The 20,000-nt window shown below is 45.4% G+C and overlaps 1 protein-coding gene across 1 annotated transcript in view; it reads left to right on the forward strand.

The window, feature by feature from the left end:
• The first annotated feature begins 11,099 nt into the window (after window positions 1-11,099).
• Window positions 11,100-20,000, forward strand: part of rhbdf1b (rhomboid 5 homolog 1b (Drosophila)) — a 118,683-nt gene continuing 109,782 nt past the window's right edge. The window contains exon 1 of the mRNA XM_063220571.1: window positions 11,100-11,782. The gene's annotated coding sequence lies outside the window, so the exon portion shown is untranslated. The remainder of the gene's footprint in view (window positions 11,783-20,000) is intronic.

Raw genomic sequence — 20,000 nt, forward strand, 5'->3', positions numbered from 1 at the left:
ACGTAAAAGCAAGATATCAATGGTCCACAAGGTAGTGCTATATTTGGGTTTGACTTCCAGTAAACAACATGGTGCTCTAGAGAGCGCCTAGCAGGCCCACTGACAACTTCTGCCGGCCTCAGGACAAAGTCATCTGAAAGGGCCCTCCACTCCCCAATACATGCAATGCAGGCAATGAGGACCCAATTTTTGCCCCCCCCTCTCCCTGGGCCTGGGACAACAGATCGTTTTGTCCTCCTTCCCCAGTGTGCGGTAGGTAGGTAAGCTTAGTGTTTTCAGTGGAAGAGAAAACACATCATCCTTCCATCCTCCTCTCCACTCCACGCACACACAGCAGTTCCTGGTATTGTTCCCTCTATCCCCTTCAGAATGAGGGGATACTGATGCTATCGCCACTAGAAAAACAGCCAATGGCCAGTAAGGAAAGAAAAAAAAGAAGGGAAAAAAAACACTTCCTTCCACAAGTATGTGTTTTAGTTGCAAGTATTATCGTGGTGCGGGATGCATTAATCAATGTAACAATATCTTTTTTTGTTTCAGAAAAAAAACTGATGTTATCAGAAATGTTGGATGAAATATTTTACTAAAGAGAATGGGTATGTACATTTCCTTGTTCCTTGTTTGGCTTCTAAGACAATGTTCTGCACATATGCACACACAAGCACAAGCACACACACACTCACACATGCGCATGCACGCACGCACGCGCACGCACGCGCACGCACACATACACACACACACGTGTGGTGTTGAAAAGACGGCTCTGTGAGCCAAACCACAAATCCCCTGACTCAAGGCTCGTGTGTTCCGTTCACAGCCAGCACTACTTCAGTCATACCACAACATTGCTGCAGAAACGTTACGCTGAATTACCAGTCAGATTCATACTAAGGACGCCAGACAAATACGTAGGTTACTATTAGAATATGGCATGAAATGAAAGTCCATAGGGAAACTCAAACTCATTGTTATTGTGACACAGCACTCCACAGCACACAAGTGAACACTGCACACAATTAAATCGCATTTATGCCTCACCCGTGCAAGGGGGCAGCCCTCAATGGCGCCCCTAGGGAGCAGTGTGGCGGGACGGTACCCTGCTCAGGGTACCTCAGTCATGGAGAAGAGTACAGGTTGATTTCTCCCCCCACCAACCTGGCAGATCAGGAGTCGAACCGGCAACCTTTCGGCTACAAGTCTGATGCCCTAACCGCTTACCCATGACTGCCCATGGATAGATGACAACATTCAACTGATCAACTGTTTGCTTGCGTTCTGTTAATATGGGCTGCTTCATTGAGATGAGCTACCAACAGGCTTTTGATATAGCTTAAACCCAAAGCCTAGCCTGGGAAATCCCATGCTGCTTTGCACAATCGTTCCAATCGGAAAGACAGCATGGATTCTATCCCTCAGCGAGGGTTCCAGATCTTGGGCTCCAATCAAATAGCTGGGAGGGGTGGAAAGGCGATGACTGCCATTTGTTTGAATAGATACAACTGACATGATTGGTTATGGACTACATTCATGCCAAATGACGCATTCGTAACGCCCAATAAACAGCCATGGGCAATCGTAAACCACACCTTTCCTATGAGAAATTGCATAGTCTCCAGACTATCTCACTTGTGATCGTCTGGTCTTAACCAGACAACTCAAACCCTATTCCGAATCTAACTCCCAAGAGTTGCTATTGTAGTGCAGTAGTGCAGAGTAATACGTAGCTTGTTAGCTCTGCTTGAATGGTAACTCATGTCAACACCACACTGGTTCAAAAAACACGTAGACAGAAAGTGTTCTTGCAGTGTCAATTCAACATCCGAGAGTCAAACTAAACACTCTCTGTATCGGTACTGCTGTCCAAGTGTCAAATTAACGCTGCAAAATGTACCCAAAGTATTCACAGTACAAACATGCAGTGCTAACACTTGGAGAGTCGACCAAATGCAATTTAGAAGATATAAAAATGTACTCTCTAAAGAGTTGAATTTACACTGCAAATTTACTGTGCAGCCCAGTACTTCCCAAGTTTTTTTGTGTAAGGACCCCTTTTTGGACCTAACAATGTTTCACGAGCCATCCCCCATATTCTTAGACCTTTTTCTGTCCATTAATATTGTTAGATTTTCCATTAATTTGTATACTATTGCTAGAAATTGACAGGAAAGGCAAAGCAACCCTCTATTACCCAGACATACAAGCTGTACTACTAACCAATTTATAGAATTATGTTAGCATGAAAACAATTAAGAAATCCACATGATATCAGCTAAGTCCCTCCTGTCCAGGACCCCCCAGGCAGTACTTCCACTACCACCACCCCCACGGGTCCCGGCCCCCAGTTTGGGAACCACTGGTGTAGATAAGTTGACCTTCGCAGGGGCTCTTTTGATGTGATAACAGACACACACATCCTGTGAGCCGCCTGGTGCAACTGAAACAGGAGAGACAGAGGGGTGAGGGTAGGAGGGGGTTAAACTCGGGTCACTCACACACTGAGGACTTACTGCCTTCCACATGGTTATGGAGCCACTGGCATCCCAAAACACATCTCTCTTTTCTTCTCGCTCTCTTTTCTTCTCTCGTTCTCTGTCTTTCTCGTTCTCTGTCTTTCTCTCTCTCTCTCTCTCTCTCTCTCCCTCAACCATCTCTCTTTTCTTCTCTAGTTCTCTCTCTTTCTCACTCCACAGCCTGTGCTGCATCTCTCTCTCTCTCTCTCTCTCTCTCTCTCTCTCTCTCTCTCTCTCTCTCTCTCTCTCTCTCTCTCTCTCCCTCTCTCTCTCTCTCTCTCTCTCTCTCCCTCGCCCATTCTCGTTCTGTCTTGGCCTTTTCTCAATTCTTTTGCTCTACACACTTATACCACATATACTGTATATTGCCCTGTCACCGTATAGCTTTACTTCCCTGTCCATTCCCATTTTGGTGATCAATTAAGCCATGCCACAATATGAGACTCACTGTCATTACTGTTTTATTTCCCTGTGTCTGCTGATGAGACAAGGCAGAATAAATGCCCAGTAAACGCTCTCTCCTTGTCCTGAAGGATTGACTTTGACCACCCCTTTTACACTAGGGAGGTTGTCATGAAAGGGTTTGTAGTCCTTGACTGCCTCAGCTGTGGGACCAAGGCCAGCCGCTGACAGTTTTTGCTGGTCTCAGAGTAAAAAAGCATCCACCTTTCAATATAAGCAATGTAATGGGGGATCACATTCTGGGCCTCCCTTAGCCTGATTATCATCGACGTTCAAATTTCTTCGAGACTTGGTCTGACCAAGAGCATAACAATTAACGTTTCCCAAACGGCATGGTTGACCTGCCTCCATTGGTTTGCGTTTGGTTGTTTGCTTACCGACAAAGTGGGAAGAGTTCCCGTGTTTGCAGGAACTCAGAAAGTACTCGCATTGCTCTTGACCTGACTAGTTGCAATGCTGAAAGTCTTGCGTCACTAGGAGAGCACAGCCTGGCTAGGCCTCCCTATCCCTGGGCCCGGGACAACTAACCTGTTTGTCCCCGCTTACTGGCAGGTCGGTGTGGGACTGCAGAGCATGGTGACAGCAGTACGGTAACGCTTTAGAATAAGGTTCTTCTAATAAGCGTCAATAGTCACTAGTAAGCAGGTAGTAATACCCTTACAAGTGCCCAATAACATGCTTATTAACTTTGTTAACAGCTTATAAGCTGCTTATTATGTATTTATAGTGGTTTATTTTTTTGTATTATTTACATCGGCACACATATCCATCTTGATATGCTGACTAATAGTAGATATGGAGGCATTGGGAAAAAAACTAAATTTTCCAGATGGCTGCCATGTGTACCGATTTTCATGCTTTTACTCAAATAAAGTTACTCATCAGATGTTAACAACGTTAATAAGCATGTTAACAAAGTTAATATGCATGTTATTGGGCACTTGTAAGGGTATTACTACCTGCTTTCTAGTGACAATAAACGCTTATTAGAAGAACCTTATTCTAAAGCGTTACCGAAATATATACTGTAAAATACCATGTAAATAAAGCTACTAAAATCTACTGCTTGAATGTGTGTTTCAGTGTTGCGAATGATTTTTGTTTTTCACCCCAAAACAAAATGGACTCAAGATATTTTATCATGGGATTAAACCAATACTTATTTTTCTGTCCCAGAAACCACAATGGTATTCATCACAAAAACTCAACTTTGTCTTTTCTCTTGTCCTTTGCACGGCACAATAGCCCCGTGGCTACTGGCCTGGCCCCGTTTGTGAAAATACTGCAGTGCCCACTCTCAGGGAAGCCGACAAGGGGGGAGCAAAGGGGTCAGTTGTCCCGGGCCTGGGAGATTGGGGCCCATAATTGGGTCCTCATTACATTGTATGTATTGGGTTGGGGGCCATTTCAGAAGGCTTTGTCCTGGGCCCAGCCAAAGCTGTCAGCGCCCCTGCCCACTCTGGCAATTCAGCTCTGCTTGCATGACGCTGTTTTCAATCTTCGACTTCTTCACAGATGAAATAGCAGAGTTTATCAACAAGAAGAATCTAGAACCTGGAGGAATCCAAATCTTTGGAATGTCTCTGGGCAGTTCATGTGGAAACACTTTCCAAGGATTTTGTGCTTGGGAGTGGACCTTGACATGATTCTGAGTGAATCTCTGGACAAAATCATTGCAATAATCACTTAAGAAAATTACTTCACTAAGTATTAGGAATCATTCCAGGCAGAGGTGTATAACGTAGAAGTGCTGTTACAGCACTGAACTCTAATTCCCACACATGTAATTTTATTAATCACTGTTAAGAATGATGTTCACAGTATACTAATAATATTAATAATGTGTCTATGTATTATAGTAATGATTTGATTAAAGGATAGTTCCGGCGTAAAATGAAAGTTTCACCATCGCTTTCTCATGCCACATAATGTATCTAATGATGAGCCATTCTGGGCAATGCCGCGCCGTTATGGTGTTAGCTAATTTTAAGCTTTTTGGCGAAAAACGCAGCCAATGCATCACGGCGGGGCCAATTATAGGCCTATTATTTTCTGATGTTTCCCCGCTATAAACAACCTCAAAAACGCTACACACTTCATCACAAAGGTCTCGTCAATCAAACCAAGGCAGAGACGATCATCCGACCACACAGTCTTTCAATGGCCAGTGTTTTCAGAGGTGTCTCACTGTTGCAACTCTCTGACCCGGATGCAGGCTACTCAATCAGGTGGCTAGGTAGGCTAAACATGGTCCGCGGTTCTTACACCGGCTGCGACCGTAAAATGAAAAGCTGGAACCCAGACCGTTTTCACCGACTGCCACTGTCTAAACCAGCCATATTATGGGAATGGATAATAGCATTAGAAGTGGACGAAACTGACATAAAAACCCTGAGGGATCGCTACTACCGTGTGTGGAGGGAGCATTTCGAGGATGATGACTAGGCTACAAGAAGAGTAAGGGAGCTGGAACACCTAAACGAAACCGTCTAAAGATGAATGCTGTACCAAAAAGGCGCATGGCTATGGAGGTATGTTTGAAGAGAGAGAAACATGTGTAAATGTGTCTGGCTCATGAATCTTGAGTGTCTTTGAATCTGTGAAACTGGTTGCAACACCGCGCGTCTTTGCCAGCTAGCACTCTGTTTTGGGAAGGCATACAGGTGCAGTAAATGTAGCCCACTACAGGAGATAATAAACTGTCAAAACAAACTAGCGCGGGATGGCAAGTGAAATTGTGAAATTGTGCGACCTGAGGCATTCGATGTGGTTGATGTCAAGCATGCTAGAGTAGTTTCAGTGAAGTAGACACTAATTGACCAGGGCGCGCGAGGTCAGATGGACCATTACGCAACGGAGGAGGGCTGGAGGATTTTTTTATAAAGTCGTACTAGAATGTAAGTACACCACCAGTGGTGTGTTATTACAAAGTTGAATCCATGTTATATTATACCGTGTTGCAATTACTTTGTAAGAGTAGTCTGCCTACCTTATCGAACGTCTGGGAGTGATAAAACCACCTGGGGCTACACGTCCGGGAGTGATCTCAGTTGGGAGTGTCCTCAGTTGGGAGTGTCCATCTGCCACCGGTACTCTCCATACAACTCTTCAAATCTGCTGCCTGCACACACGGTAGTCCACTTCTGATGCTATTAGCCATTCCTGTAATATGGCTGGTTTAGACAGTGGCAGTCGGTGAAAACGGTCAGGGTTCCAGCTTTTCATTTTACGGTCGCAGCCGGTGTAAGAACCGCGGACCATGTTTAGCCTACATAGCCACCTGATTGAGTAGCCTGCATCCGGGTCAGAGAGTTGCAAGTGAGACACCTCTGAAAACACTGGCCAGTGAAAGACTGTGTGGTCCGATGATCGTCTCTTTGCCTCGGTTTGATTGACGAGACCTTTGTGATGAAGTGTGTATCGTTTTTGAAGTTGTTTATAGCGGGGAAACATCAGAAAATAATAGGCCTATAATTGGCCCCGCCGTGATGCATTGGCTGCGTTTTTCGCCAAAAAGCTTAAAATTAGCTAACACCATAACGGCGCGGCATTGCCCAGAATGGCTCATCATTAGATACATTATGTGGCATGGGAAAGCGATGGTGAAACTTTCATTTTACGCCGGAACTATCCTTTAAGGACAATAGTAGTTTTGTACAGTACTGATGCTGTAAGATGTAGTAAACTAACTACATCATAGTAACTATACTTTCTCTGTCACACTCTCTGGATTGTCACGGCATTAACCCTATAGATAGAACATGCCGTAATGACTGGCTTTTGTTGTTCTGCGTCTCCTGAAAAGGAGCTGTGTGCTAGTGTAGTGCAGTGGAAAATTACGGCCGGAAGTTTGTTCGTGCATCCTAGAAGAAGGCTGCTGCTGCTGCTGCTTCTGCTTCTGATTTGCAGGAAGGAGAAGGGGACAGGGGGATCCTCAGGCAGCCCAGCTCCCTATTCCTTCACACACACTACCCAACCCCCCTGACAACGTCCTCGAAACACACACACACACGCACACAGACACACACACACAGAAATGTAAAGAGACAAACACATAGGTACATAGAAACACACACACACTCACACACACACATACCCCCACACACACACACACAGGAGCTGCCAAACGTTTACAGGAACCACGTAATTGGTGTTTTGTACAGTGCTGCCACATGCACACCAAAATGCTTCCTTGCGGACTCGTTCTTTCTTTATTTGAGGTTAGCAGTGGTCCAAAATTACTACAAACTAGAAGTTCTAGAACGCACAGTTTCACGTCATGGCTGGCTGATACTCTACTTGTAACTTCTAAGACATTTACATTTGAGGAATTTTTTGGGGGTTTTATGCTTTTTTTCCTCAGATGTGGGAAGTGAGTGGGAGAGAGATGGGAACGTGTTGGGAGATGATTTCGGGTCAGACTTGAAACCAAGTCCCCAGTTTATGGTACAGCACCTTAACCATGGTAATCCAAGATTTTCTTAAGATGGAGGGAGAGTTTTGGGCCCCCCAAGAAATTAACTCTGTAGACAAGAGTAGCTCTCAACTCTGAAAATACTTCACTGAAAATACTTCACAAAGAGTCAAATTTACACTATTTTGAGTGTGGGACCAAATGTTATTTAAAATGGAGTTCATTTCAACTCTGAAAAAGGTATATTAAACACTGGTGTTTTTCTAAGTGTGCGTGGGGGAGAGTTTTGGACCCCAAGAGCTCTGTTAAATGCTGGTCCTTCCATGGCCTTCCTGTTTGCGTCTTTGTGCAGTTTTTTGCATTCACAGTGTTACCCTATTCAGTACGCCTGGGCTCGTGGTGAGTGACTTCTTGGCAGACAAACGGTCCTTTCTTCCTGCAACTAGAGATTTATGCCATGGTCCCCCCTCACTCACTTCATTGTCCCTGCATGGCCACACAAATCCCATTACAGTTACCACGGTCACCGTGAAACAGGGGCCTAGCTGATTTTCTTTTTTCCCATATGTGCCCTCGATTGGTTATTTACACCCACGGTCAGACCTCACCAACAGCCCAACCCCTGTCTACAGTTCAAACTGTGGTGTTATAGTGGTCATTCTATGACACACAATTTACTGTAGTGTCTCTCTGTGACACTCACACATACACAATACCACGACTGGCGTAGCCCCTTACTGCAGCAGAGGTGTCCCGAGCGACCCTATTCATTTCCTGAAAATGCTTAAAGATGGCCTCTCAACGTCATTTAATTAATATTGCCGTGTTCCCAATTGTTATTGAATGTGTTACGCGTTGGTCCTGTTTTAAAAAACGTTCTGGTTGCTTTGTTTCAAGACGTTTTTGCAAGCTGGCAAGGTGGCTTGTGGAGAAACGAGAGAGTGTTCCGTGTTTCTCGTGGAAATGCGTCTCTGATTGGCTCACTCCTCCTGCTCTCGAAGAAACGCGTCTCTGATTGGCTCAGTCCTCCACTACTTGGAGAGAATGTAATGGGAAACAGAGTCGCCACTTCCCCGGGTGGTACTGCACTACAGGGGCGCCAACGGAGGCGTGCAGGCTCCATTCAGGGCTGTGCTCTTTCGACAGCGACCCCTAGGCGAGCTGCAGGCACGGAGCAACCAGAGTGAGCCGGCTTTATGTATGAGGCTTTGTGCTGTGTGTGTACCTGAGAGTAGCAACCAGCTGATAGCTAAGCTAAGCTATGTTTCGGGCCACCAGACATTGCTGGTTTTGAAAACAAGCAGAAAAAAATTACTCGACATGTTTTTAGATAAATGGGTCGATATAAACCTTTGTGGGCAACGCCTTCTTTCGACGTGACGAAACACAGAAAGGCTTTCGTGATTCGCTCGTTTCTCTGCAATATTTATGTAAATTGGGAAACACCGGGAAACACAGCCAGGAGAGTTGACGCACCGCTATGAGAGCCTTGCTAGTGAGTTTAACTTGGGGTGACCGTCCGATCTTCGAAAGGAGTGAGTAAAACTGAGTTTTATCGGAAGTTGGCCTTTAACTACATCATAACAGCATTGCCATGACATTATAGAGAGCCATAGTGCTGCGCTAAGCGGTTAAACTTAAATCCATTGGCTATTTACACCCAACGCCACCACCACCCCTGCCAATGTAACCAAGATCATCTTGCGCAGTCTGCCACTCGCGGCTCGAACCTGTGACCGACCAGTCAACGGGGTCCAGTCCGAGGACAGTACGATACCGCTGAGCTAAAGGTCCAGACCAATAGTTCAGCCACAGCGCTACCAATACTGTATGAGTCTTCGGGAGGGAGATTGACTAACGTTCTTCCGTCGAATTCTGATAGATGGCATTCGTTACACTCAATCCCCTAAAAGTCACTCCCACCCGGGTCTATGGCACCAATGTAATCAAGATCATCCTGTGCAGTCCGCCACTCTGAGCTCGAACCCGCGACCAACCAGTTTCACGGTCCAGTTTGGCATGGGAGGCACAGTACAATACCGCTGAGCTAAAGGCCCAGACAGCTCAGCGCTACTGTTTGAGGCTTTGCGAGGGACATTTACTAACATCCTACCGCCGAACTCTGCTAGTAGGTATCCGCTACATCTGGATTTCAATCTGGGGCATTTAAGTTCTCATTCTACATTTTTTATGGTCTTTTTAGACTTTATTATGGACAGGACAGTACAAGAGGTAGACAGGAAGCGAATAGGGAGAGAGACTGGGAGGGGGTCGGCAAAGGCAGGCGAGTGCCCTACCGGATGGCCACGGCAGGGCCATTAAGTTGCCATTCTATGACATGCAATGTAGGGCCTACTGTATGTGCAGCCGTGGGGCAGCCGTGGCCTAGTGGTTAGAGAGTTGGTCTTTCAATCTAGGGGTTGCAGGTTCGAATCCCCCCTGACCTCTCCATCCATGGCTGAAGTGCCCTTGAGCAAGGCACCTGACCCCACATTGCTCCAGGGACTGTAACCAATACTCTGAAAATAGTAACTGTAAGTCGCTTTGAATACAATGAAAGCGTCAGCTAAGTGCAATGTAATGTAATGTAATGTAATAATGTGCACCTGACACTCACACCCACACAATAACATGACTGGCGTGAATTTCAATTGATGGGTTACTCACACCCAAAATTACCACCCCTGCCTATACTGTGGTCTTTAAGCCACTGTGTAGCCGACTATGCACCATAGTCACCTGAAGTCATCTGAAAAGCCCCTCAACTCAATTTCATGTAATCCAATTCTACCTTACTCTACACCCCCCCCCCATCCGCTTCCCCACCAATATCTGATGTAAACTTCAATTGTTCCACCTCTGTGTGAGGGAAGGCTACTGATTTGTGTCCCTCGCGTCGATTCTCCTAAACCTCAGTAAAAACACCACCACCACCAGTCACACGGTATGGCCGCTTAATCTCCCATTTCATCTGGATCACAGCTGTCTGTCAAATCAGTCTGCACGATATGCTCCTAAAATAACCTCAATGGGAGAAATATGGACGCGGCCTGTGACTCCGCAGCCTGTTGTCAGGGCTGGGCTGAGACAAAAAAAAGGCGTGGGTTTTTTTTTTTGGCATAGCCCAGCCCATACTACAATTATGATGGGCTCCTTCCACTGTAGTCTACTAAGGACTCACCAATGGGCTGCCCACTCTAATTTGTGGGTCGATCTCAAAAGGGAAAATTGCACACACAAAAACACACACAAGAAAGATAAGCATTGGCCCCTGACGACTGTTGGCCCACCGGGAATATGCCCTGTATGCTAGATTACCCGTCCAGCCCTTTCTAGATGTAACAGAGCTTTGCCAACTCTCCATCACACTTCAGTCCACTCTCCCATCTGGCGTGCTGTGATTATTTCATCCAGACTATTATTCTGTGTGATTTTACACACTGGGAAGAAAATCTAAGGCTATTCATGGCACCGCATGCCCCATTTTTTTTACGGTGGAGATTATATAAAGCCACCAGGACATATTTTCAGATGTGTGCAGTAGACGTCCACAGCTGAGGCAGGCTGCCTGACTGACTGCTGGTCTGGGTTGATCAACCATGAAATGAAGGCAGTGGTGGGAATGTTTTAGGGATGGATGAGGGCTTCACATTTGCTCCCTGAGAAAACTGTAACTGGCAGGGGGTGAGTTGGAATTGGGGGGACCTAAAGCTCTGAAGTCAGGATTCACTACTGAGTAGCCTATTGCCCACAACTTTCGACCTAATATTGTCCCTTCACTTCTGCGCATTCTTATAACCTAACTCCCATAGCCTACTGTGATTTGATTTTTTTCTGGCGTTAATCTCACAAGTATGACGGACCGTTGAGTCAGCTTTGTTTTGTTTTGTATGTTGCGCTCAGTGAAAACTGGGCAAGTGGATATGAATGAAAGCCCGAGAGCCGACGCCTATGAAGGCTGACGATTGGCTCGTGACGTCTGACAGCCGCTTCGACGTCGCCTCTCACACTATTGCCGTCCGCGCGCGTAGGCGCATTTAGACTGTGAAACTGAACTTGTTCTACACACCGACTGACTGAAACTCGCCGCCCTGTCCGGGCTTCCATGTGGAAATATAGCGGTCGCTCCCTCCGGAAAGGATATTGTATCTGTTGAACCTGCCATTTCACCTCGCGCTTGAGCGCGCCAAGGAACTCTCGGGGATACAAGCCTCAGTTTTGAAAAGGTGATTATTGGACGAATAATTCACACCTTTCAGCCGTTATATGTCACGTGGATGGTGGAGTTATGTATTGACATAACTGACAGATTTCAAGGAAAGACAGTTTATGTATAAGCTACCGGTTGATGCGCGGACCCTGTGGCTGCAGTAGCCTACTGAAATTCCTCAGTAAGGTAAGATTTCCCGACGGAGACTCCATACACTCAATGCCCTCAGTATTGTTGCTGCCGTTCCGAGAACACCAACGTTACCTTGTGATATCCAATTTCAGTAATAGGTGGAATTTGTCCGTGGCACTATAGGGCGCTTCGCTGGGCACATCAACACTTGACTGTCAGCGAGCTATGTTTATCCCGTTTCTGGGATGTAGTCTACCGTAGGAGTAATTTTGGCGCTTCTCCGTCTGGTAGACTACATTTACGAACAGGAGGTTTAAAATATGCAAGAAAGCTGTTCATAAACCATAAAGACAGCGGCCGGACTATGCCATCCACAGACTCTCGTGATATCCACGGGTGGCTACGTTTTTTCCACCGTGGTCGCGATTCTTTCTCTTCATTATTGATTAATACAAGAGAGCAATCTCTGTTCCACGCATGGGGATTTCCCTGGACAGTGAACAACTGTTTCTTTCTTGAATAGTCTGAGTAGATGGCATTGACACAATCCCCCCCTTATTTCACCATATTGTTAAATGACTAGGCTATAGTGTGCTCATTCATTTTTTAAATGGCGCCATGTATGGCAGTCATCCTTTATTAGCCCAAATGTGACATTATTCAATATGAATCTAACTAGTTGCAATGTTATGCAGGTTTCAGAATACTGCATGTCCGAATAGGCTACGCGATTTAACAATTTTATTATGTGATGCAAATGCAGAAAAAACAATATTTTATCCAACAGAGAGACTTCGCTTGGTGGAAGGTGCGCGTGCAATAAAGCACTGAAGTAAAATTACTGAAAGCTCTACAGCCCCCAGGGGTCGTTAGAGAGCCCTCGAAGGGCGTTGAGCAAGACACAGCTAAGAGGGGACACACTATAGTCTAATTCATTTTTAATACTANGGGGGGGGGGGGCGTTGGCAGACTTCTGATGAGGTAAAGGGGGTAGCCTATTTGTTCAAAACAGGTTGAGAAACACTGGCCTACACTTTGTATGCCTGTGGGCCAAAGATAGGCTACAACAGATAGGCTACACAACAAATGCAATGCAATTTTCATAATAGCCTGCTGTGGAGCTCAGGGGTCACCAGACCACCAGACCAGCAGAGGCGTGAAGAGGGCAGTGCTGACAGTGGAGGAGCTGTGCCATAGAGCGTGTGGTGGCATGTGGTTGGGAGTTGGGACTGGTGTTGGCTGATGCTGTCAGCCGGGAAGCCTGTGTGATGTGAGCAACATGGGTCAGGCTTGAGTCAGAGGGTGGTGGAGAGGATGGTGTGTCTGGTGTGTGTGTGTGTGCGTGTGCGTGTGCGTGTGTGTGTGTGTGTGTGTGTGTGTGTGTGTGTGTGTGTGTGTGTGTGTGTGTGTGTGTGGTGTGTGTGTGTGAGAGAGAGAGAGAGAGAGTCTGTGTGTGTGTGTGTGTGTTTGTGTGTTGGAGAGGGGAGAGAGAGAGAGAGATGTAGAGTGTGTGTGACAGATAGGCCATAGATAAAGATTATGTGTGTGTGTGTGTGTGTGTGTGTGTGTGTGTGTGTGTGTGTGTGTGTGTGTGTGTGTGTGTGAGAGAGAGAGAGAGAGAGAGAGAGAGAGAGAGAGAGAGAGAGAGAGAGCGAGCGAGCGAGCGAGCGAGCGAGAGAGAGAGAGAGTGTGTATGTGTGTGTGTGAGTGTGTGTGTGTCAGCGAATGTCAGAGAGTGAGCGAATGACTGTTTTTGTCTTTGTGTATGTGTGTGTTTATTGAGTCAGTTCCTCTGTGGATCGTGTCACAGGAAGACAGGACGGGGATCGGGAGGAAACACAGGGACCTCAGATATGTCACATCCTGAAGGAAGGAAGGATGACAGAAGTTAATCCAGGGGGGTCAGGTCACGTCTTACAGTTTGTGCTTTTCTTTTAAACAAAGGGCCTTTCGTGGTTTTAATCTGTGACATCACAAACATTATTAGCCTTTCATGAAGAGTCTCTATTAATAATCTCATGTCGAGGGGAGATGTTGTAGGGAAATATTGTATGTTATGAAGTGGTGGTGAATAAATGAGTTTTAAATCTCTCTTAACCTCTATTAATAATCTGGTTGTTACCAAACCCAAGACTCTCTGCAATGGCATAGCAATGTTGAATAGGATGTGCAGTAGGTGAGCTTTTTCAGCAAATAGTGAGTCAATCCCACTTTTATGTCACTGTTAAATTTATTAGTTGCAGTTTAAAGGTGCATTGTGTAATATTTTTAGCGCTTTATTTCCAGAATTAATGCTGCCCATTCACAAATGTGAATCAAGTTGTAAGTATCCATTATGACTGGAAAAATGGCACTTTACATGAAAAGGTGGATCTTCTCTCTGTCTGCTATTTTGAATGTACATAAATACACTATTTTAGCCGCAAAACTAAAAACTGCAAAACTGTACTTTGGTCATACTAGTTAATATTAGTCAAATTTAGCAAATAAAGATCACATGATCAATGAGCAGCATACCTACTCTGGTCACCATCCTACACAGTGCAACGGTCTGTAACATTACAGCATATAGCCTACAATTGTTCTTGCCCTGAACCCATACAACAAAACGTTTTACTAGTTAGTAAGGGTTAGGGTTATCTGTATGCAGGGCCACTGACAGCTTTGGCTGCGCCCAGGACAAAGCCCTTTGAAAGGGCCCCCCACCCAACACATTCAATGTAATGAGGACCCATTTATGGCGCCCTGGGCCCGGGACAACTGACCCATGTGTCCCCCCTTGTCGGCTTCCCTGCTGTAAGCTTTTGTGTGCCAAGTCAAATGAGGATAGCACATTGGGAGGCGTGTGAGCCCAGTTTTAGATGTACAAGTCTGGTCCAAATCTTGACCCCACATGTTATTTCTTCACATAAAAGGCCTGCTTGATCAATTTCAATTCTGCCAACTCTTACAGATGAAGGCGTTTTGGTTTCTTCCTTGTAGGGCCCCTGAAAGCTTTTGTTGGTCCAAGTCATCACAATGCCCCCCAACCAATACATACAATGCAATTAGGTCCTAATTCTGGGCCCCCGCTCTCCCTGGTCCCAGGTCAACAGGCCCGTTTGGTACCCCCTTGGTGGCTTCCCTGCTCCCTTGGAGGAATTGCTGGGCTATGCATCATTCTATTGGCTCCTGTCCTGTCAGCTTTCCCACTTAATGGTCCGCAACACACAAACTACTCTCTGCTGTCCACGAGCAATAACAGTGTAACTACACTTGGGCTTGGGCTTGGGCTTGAATGCACACACATGTGCACAGACACATGAATATGCATGCATGAATGCTCACACACACACATGCACGCACACACACACACACACACACGCACGCACGCACGCACGCACGCACGCACGCACGCACACACACACGTACGCAAGCACGCGAACACACACACACACATGTGCGCGCACACACACACGAGCACACACACTCACACAAATATATATACCACACATGCTTTCACCACATGCCAGTTGAGGCAATGTCATGTCAGTTGAGGCCATGAACTGTCGTGTTTTGCAGAATATATTTTCCTTCCCGTCATCCTGTCAGTACGTTGGTTCACTTGTTCGTTAGTTCGTTTGCTCCCCACGCTGTCTTGCTGAGTTGATGTGTTTGAATAATTCATTGTTGGGAGATGTGAGTTCATGCTCAGCATTTGCGCTGTGTCATCGTCATATACTTTATTTATGCATCTTTCAGGGAGTTCTACTCAAAACACACTCACTCTTTTTCTCTTTCTCTCTCTCTCTCTCTCTCTCTCTCTCTCTCTCTCTCTCTCTCTCTCTCTCTCTCTCTCTCTCTCTATCTCAAACACACACACACACACACACACACACACACACACACACACACACACACACACACACACACACACACACACACAGGTCCAGAAGGTCCAGAATTGAGCCAGAACTTTTATATGATGTTGGGACAGTAATAGGCAACTGGGCATCAGGGCAAGGTGGGCATGTTTTTTTTGTTGTAGATTTTTTTTAGACACATTATAACTCATTATAAATACACTGATAATAATAATAATAATAATAATAATAATAATAATAATAATAATACATCAAATTTGTATAGCGCTTTTCTAAATACCCAAAGACGCTTTACAGAACATGTAACATAAAACAAAAACATGAACAGACATTCAAAGACATACAGAGACTAAAACACAACACAACGGCAATGGAAAGTTATTTTTTTGTCCATAAATCATGACGGAGCGTTCACAGTAGTGGAGAAATATGGAAGCCCACGGCCGGGGCGGCAATGAAAATGCCATGGCGGGATCCGAAAATCCAGAGCCTCCCGATGTGGGGGGCGAGCTCGGCTGAAGGAGGCAGCCATAGACTGCACCATAGAATGGGCTTTATATAAACTGGTTAAAGAGGTGTGTTGATAAGCTATTTAATGTGGGACAAGGCTGATTGTAGTAAATCTCTTGATAGCCTACAACAAATACAAGGTAGCGCGATGTAACTTCTTGTAGCCTACAGTAAAACTTGGTTATCCGACCACCACTGATCTTGATAAGCTGCTGCTGAGGCCATGAGCAGGGCCGGATTAATGCACAGGCTAGGTATGGCTGCAGCCTAGGGCCCCCCACCTGCCAGGGGCCCCTGATTTCCCAAAAGTGAAAAATTGCAGAATTGTGACAAGACGCAATATTGAAAAAATCACCCATTGTGTTGAGTGCAGTTGCTAGACATATTATCCTGAATTTCTAGAGTGTAATTATTACACTGTCTATGTACATTTTTCGCTAAATTTGCCTGTTGTTGGGCCCAAAAGTGAACCTGTAGCCTAGTGGCCCCAGGCTATCTTAATCTAGCCCTGGCCATGAGCTACGGGTGGAGTGCAAAGCTGTATAGCAAATCTCTTGATATAACACATGGAAGTCCTAGGCCTTGCAATCTCTAGTAGCCTACAGTAAAACCTGCGTATCGGACCGTCACTGATCTTCAGATCCCGTGAAATCCAGCACAGTGCAGTGATGCATGGCGTGTACAGCACAGCAACATTTTTTTCAAACCTTTGAAGGCTGATGTTGTGAGTAGAGATGGAGATGGAGATGGGGGGTGGGGGGGGTGTTGGGATTGCCACCTGGGTGAAATATAATAATGGAGAGTTGTTGTGGGGGGGTGTTGTGGGTATATAATACGGTGTGAAACACTACTGTACCTAGGCATAGCCTGTTGAGGCTCGCCCCAGAGAATGGAGAGGAAGGTGTGAGTGGTGTGTGTGTGTGTATGTGTGTGTGTGTGCGCGTGTGTGTGCACGCGCGTGCGTGCGTGCGTGCATACTGCATAGTGAATAGGGGCCATATCAGTAGATGGTGGTGTGTGTGTCTGTCTCTGTGTGTGGGTCTGTGTGTGTGTGTGTGTGTGTGTGTGTGTGTGTGTGTGTGTGTGTGTGTGTGTGTGTCTGTGTGTGTGTGTGTGTGTGTGTGTGTGTGTGTGTGTGTGTGTGTGTGTGTGTGTGTCTGTGTGTCTGTGTGTGTGTGTGTGTGTGTGTGTGTCTGCATAGGGGGGCATATCAGTGGTTGATGGTGTTGGTGTTGGCTTGTCTTTTGATGCAGAGCTGCCATTTCCGGCATTCTCTAAACTCAGATGCTTCCTCTGTGGAATGCCAGCTGAGATCCAGATAGCGGAAACACTGTGGTCCACCTATCAGATTACTGTACAGTACACACACACACACACACACACACACACACACACACACACACACACACACACACACACACACACACACACACACACACACACACACACACACACACACACACACACACACACACACACACACACACACTGCTGCCAACGCTGCACACACTTTCAGAGGAAAACCACGTTCAGAAACATCAACACACACACGCATACACGCACACTCACACACACACACACCATCTTTTTCCTAATATCCAGATGTACATAGTTTGGATTACGATGGCACTGGTGTGTAACTTTTTTTTATGTTAATATATAGTCAACCATGACAGTTAGGATTCCAAAAAAAATTATTGTTGTCTTGGTCTGTGTCATCATTCCCCATTTAGGTTAGTATCTCTGTGGGGTGTAATTATTCTGCAAAAACATGTTGAAAAGGAAATCACCCATTTCATTGAGGCATACTGTAAATCATTTCAAATACTGTAATGGTGTTTATTCATTTTTAAAGGGACACTGTGTGAGATTTTTAGTTGTTTATTTCCAGAATTCATGCTGCCCATTCACTAATGTTACCTTTTTCATGAATACTTACCACCACCATCAAATTGTAAGTATTCATTATGACTGGAAAAATTGCACTTTTCATACATGAAAAGGGGGATCTTCTCCATGGTCCGCCATTTTGAATTTCCAAAAATAGCCGTTTTTAGCTGCAAAAATGACTCTACTTGGACCATTCTAGGAAATATTTGTTTATTACTTAGTAAACTTTCATGTAAAGATCAAATTTGACAATAGGCAGCCCAGTTTCAATGAGCAGCATAGTTGCAGTACCTTTTTTGACCATTTCCTGCACAGTGTACCTTTAACAAGGAAAGGGGGTAGAATCATAGTTTTAAGTTCAGTATAACACCATTACAGTGCAGAATTATGTGAAGTGAAAGCCCAACTGGGAAACTCCAACTCCCATCGTCATTGTGACACAGTACTCCACAGCACACAAGTGAACACTGCACACAACGAAATTGCATTCATGCCTCACCCGTGCAAGGGGGCAGCCCTCAATGGCGCCCCAAGGGAGCAGTGCATCGGGACGGTACCATGCTCAGGGTACCTCAGTCATGGAGGAGGATGGGGGAGAGCACTGGTTAATTACTTAATTGCCTAATTAATTGGTCCCAGAGTACTCTTAAGTGTTGAAAGAACACTGGTTTTTAACTATGCATTTCGTCACCTCAGCCTGAACTCTTTGGACCTCTACCCTCTGGTCCAGAGTAGTGGACCAACAGGCTAAAACAGTAGCACTCCACATCAGCTGTGATACAAACTCACACAGTAATACACAGAGATAATAAACTAAACAGGGAATTGACACAGACCAAGACAACAGTACATTTTTTTCAGCGGTGTAGTCTACTTTTTTGAAGTGGGTATACTGTATATTCGAGCATTTTTTGAAGTGGGTATACTGTATATATTTATGCTATTCTAAACAATGAATCAATCAATTTTAAGTGGGTATACTGAAGCCCCTAAAATTTAGAAGTGTGTATACTCCGTATACCTGCGTTCTACGTAGACTACACCACTGATTTTTTGGGAATCTTAACAGTCATGGTTGACTATATTAACATAAAAAACAGTCATACACCAGTGCCGTCGTAATCCAAACTACGTCTGGATAAAGATGATGTGGTGATGGTGTGTGTGTGTGTGTGTGTGTGTGTGTGTGTGTGTGTGTGTGTGTGTGTGTGTGTGTGTGTGTGTGTGTGTGTGTGTGTGTGTGATGCAGTGTTAATTTAAGAGTAGGTCCAAATAGAAAGAGCATTACATTCAACTCTTTATGTTTTAAGTTAATACAGCAACATTTGCTGTAATGTGTGGTCCAGTCGTGAAGTGCATCAGCTGGCAAGGGTGCTGACAGGGCCTGGGGGGCAAATTGGACAGTTATCCAAGGGCACCCAGAGAGGGCACCTACGTAGAATCCTCTTTACATTGTATCAATTAGGCTTAGTGGGGACCTTTCAGATGACTTTGTCCTGGGCCCGGACAAAGCTGTCAGTGGCCCTGTCAGCAGGCCAAGGCTTTTCTTTAGCTTCACTCTACATCAGCTGTGATATGAATCCCAAACAGTAAATTTGGCAATATTACGCAACACTTGCAGAGTTGACCCAATTTATATTTGGCTCTAACTTTTTTTGTTCTGTGTGGCCCAGTCTAGTGTTGTGAATCAGCAGCAGCAGGCCAGGACTTGCTTTCTAACAGACAGTAAATAAATCAGTTATGATATGCCAACCAGCCAGCCAGCCCAGTGGTGGGTTATTTCAAGACCGGCCAAGCCCTAATGATATCTCAGACTCTGGTGAAGCACCAGTAGCACAAACATGAACACATCATGCACGCACGCACACACACATACACACACACACACACACACACACACACACACACACACACACACACACACACACACACACACACACACACACACACACACACACACACACACACACACAGGCTCACATCTACACATGCACACGCCTTCCCTCTCT

The sequence above is a fragment of the Engraulis encrasicolus genome, chromosome 17 (genome assembly GCF_034702125.1).
Source record: "Engraulis encrasicolus isolate BLACKSEA-1 chromosome 17, IST_EnEncr_1.0, whole genome shotgun sequence".
Lineage (NCBI taxonomy): Eukaryota > Metazoa > Chordata > Actinopteri > Clupeiformes > Engraulidae > Engraulis > Engraulis encrasicolus.